Here is a 3,484-nt window from a genome sequence, read left to right on the forward strand (position 1 = left end):
ATTTAGGAACACCAAGATTACAATTATAGAAGAGATATATCACACAATGAACAAAGTTAGTGGTTAAAATATGTAACCACTCAATATAGCTCAAAACCTCACAAGGTATTTCTTCTTTACTCTTCTATGTTCCAAAAAGAAATCATTCAAGCAAGTTTGGAAACAGTTTTCTCAATCAATTCATTAGAATGCCCTTGACAAAATTCTTAGAAATCCTTGTTATTTTTCACCAAAGTTATTTTCTATATGTATGTATGATGTGATGGATGCAAAATTTTTCAAAATTCCTAGTTCTTTTCCTAATTTTCAACAAGCAAAAAGTAACATGAACAATTAGGATCAAGATAAACTAGGCATAGGCTATTCACATCATCCAATCACAATCCATATCTATACTATATATCAAGCAATCTAAAGATGCAATATATATATACCAAGACTAGAAATGCAATACTAAAGATAACTAAAAGCAACTAATATATATATATATATATACCAAAAGTACTAAGCAGTATGAAAAAGTAAAGTATTGTCAATATCCACAAAAGCATAATAAAAACTGAAAGTAACTAAATGAGAGTGTTCAGGAGAGAATATTTACACCCAAAAATAGAAGATCCTCCCCCACACTTAAGTCATGCACTGTCCTCAGTGATAAAGAAATTAATTAGGAGAGGTCAATCATGTGAAGCTCTACCGCCTGGCAGTGGTGGGTGGTGATGGCGCTGGTAGACAATAATGGCGCTGGATGGTCGTAGTGTGGACTCAACTCTTGGCTCGGCTACAGCTGCTGGCTCCTTTACTCTCGGCTCCTTGGCTCTCTGCTCCTCAGCACTCTCAACCACTGCCTCCTCCATTGTGGGCTCCTTAGGTCTCTACTCAGGTGGCTGAACTACCTGGCCAGCTTCAGCTACTGGCTCCTCAGATGCAGGCTCCTCGGCCTCAGGCTCTGGTGTATCTGGAGGAGGTGGCCCAGGGTCTCTACCCTCAAACTTCGCCACTATCTACTAGAAGTGGCAAGCGTTGCGGTGCTCGGATTGGTAGATGGCCTGAAGGATGTCCCGGCATAACTCATATGGTGTCAGAGGTCAGGGTACGGGTGCGGGTGCTGAAGGAGGTGCCGAAGGCTCTGCTGCTGCTGATGGAGGCTCAATAGTCTTCCTCTTCTTCTGAGGCGGCCCGTCATAATCTTCGTATGGCAGATACAGCTGCTTACTAATGTAGACAGACGTCCGGTCAGTTGGGCGTCTCTCTACACCAGATAAGGCTACTAATCTGGTGATGAGTGATGGGAAGGGAATGTTAAATTTCTACTGTATGTTCACCTTCATCATCGACTCTCTGATGAGGGGAAGAACAGAGATCCACTTCCCCTCCAGAATGGCCTATAGTATCACTGCCACACAAATCCTGATATGCGTGGCATGCTTGCTCGAAAGGATATAATCGGCAATGATGTGCTGCCAAATCCTTGCCTCTGGGTTGAGGTCCATGCACGCAATGCTCGCGGGGACAGGCTGCTCTCCCTTGCTATATTCCCACCTAGCCTCAGGCTGGCCAATCTTTTTCAGGACCGCATCCAGAGAAATTTTGCCCTTGGTGATGTCCGTCATTATTTGAGTATAAGCGTCCCTGGCCGGAGGAATATGCGGAATGTCCAAGAGGCCCTCTAAAGTAGTATTAGAGGTGTTCATGGTGACACCTCTTAAGAAAACGGTTTGGGCATCCCTCTTGAGGAGATTGGCATAAAATTCCTTGACCTGGTGTTCATTTACTTCCACTGGGTTGGATTTTACGAATCCCCAATGATAAAAATTTATTCTGTCAAGTATTGTATCCGCATATTTCTCGGGCAAGTTAAGCTTCCTCTCATAATGAAAGGCACATTTTTCTAGCTTCTTATATTGTTCTTGGGCCTCAGAATTGATGAAAGTGTCTGGACGGTCACTGGGAGGCATGGGAGGAGGGCAAGCCAAGGGGTTGGCTTTCTCCTTTCCCTTGCGGCCCATCCTGAAAAAGACAAAAATAGAATACAACTCAGGGAACAGATAAAATCACAGAAAGAAGAAGGATATAATCAAACAATTCAATTAAGAGCCAGTCAGATAAACAAATGCAAATCAGGGAAAAACATGTGTAAACAGTAGAATGTTCCATAGAGAGTCCATTTTCCCAAAATCAAGCAACCTAATTAATAAATGGATGAATGAACAAACAATGAAAGCACACGTAGGACTTAGGTGTGTTATGTATGTGAATTGAGTTCAAAGAGATTGATTAGTGCCATTTTGCCTTGGAAATTGGAAGAGTTTGGAAAAATTAGCACAAATGGCGAAAATCAAAGTCAGAGTGAAAGCTTGCACTCATCCATGTTGAAAAGGTAGGAATTGATCACATATACATAGCCTTTTGTCCAAAACAATGCTTGGTTGAAAAATAAGGTGCATTGCTCAAAAACTCAAGGAACAAGTGACTAAGTCTATGGTCGTCGATGCTAAACACATGAACAAGCTTGATCAATTCACAGAGGAAACAATGCATGTACTGCTGCAACAGTACCAAACCAAGTTCAAAATTTATGAGGTTAAGGCTGGTTTGGTGTTTAAGGAAAAAGAATTGAACAACAAGTACATGTTGCAGCAATGCAGCATGCTATGCACTTGCAAAATGCACCAAACAGAATAAGGTCAGCATGTAATTGCGGTTTGATGTGTCAGTCCAAATAATCGAATAAGTGCTCAGCTAGCAATACATCTAATGAAATCTAATATGCATAAGTGCAAGAACACTAGCAGAAGTGTATAAGTTCCAGGTTCAAAATGGTGTTCAAGCAGAAAATAATCAGAAAACAACAATGCAGAATTGAAACAAAATTCAAAATCTGTGTTGATCAGACACAGAAGATGAGTCAAAAATTCATTCAGCATTTCAATGAGCGTAACCTGTGCAAAAGTTAAGAGCAGCAATCGCAATTTCAATATCATTGCAGTAAGCACAGTTCAGTATTATCATAGTCCAGACATAGCAACATGCAGGGTTCAAAAAAAAATGACATCAAACAGTCTAGAAAGCAATCCAGGATACTCAAGCAGCATCACAAATGTTCAATCTGAAAAAGAGAAGTCATCTAACCTAATGTCTCCTAATCCACTAAAGCAAAATTAAAGACAGAAGTAAAACGGAGCAGTAAAATAAAGCAGCAAAGAAATGGAATAGAAACGAAACGAAACCTGGAAGCAGATAGAGAAGGAAGGATGAAGGAAGGTTGGGCAAGATAGAGAGAGGCACAGTGGCACAGGGGTCTGCCACTGTTGGTGGTTGCTCGCCAGAACCGAAGAGGCGCGGCCTAGGATAGTGTTGGCGCAGAGTATAGAGATAGGGGAGAGAGAGAAGGGGAAATGTGGGAGAGAGAGAAGAAGAAATAGAGAAGGGAAGAGAGAGAGAGAGAGAGAGAGAGAGAGAGAGAGAGAGAGAGAGAGTGTTG

General features: G+C 41.5%; 1 protein-coding gene across 1 annotated transcript in view; it reads right to left on the bottom strand.

Moving 5' to 3' along the window:
• Positions 461-3,484, bottom strand: part of LOC107610182 — a 7,978-nt gene continuing 4,954 nt past the window's right edge. Inside the window, exon 4 of the mRNA XM_021105984.1 lies at positions 461-2,010. The gene's annotated coding sequence lies outside the window, so the exon portion shown is untranslated. The remainder of the gene's footprint in view (positions 2,011-3,484) is intronic.

Source organism: Arachis ipaensis, chromosome B07 (assembly GCF_000816755.2).
Source record: "Arachis ipaensis cultivar K30076 chromosome B07, Araip1.1, whole genome shotgun sequence".
Lineage (NCBI taxonomy): Eukaryota > Viridiplantae > Streptophyta > Magnoliopsida > Fabales > Fabaceae > Arachis > Arachis ipaensis.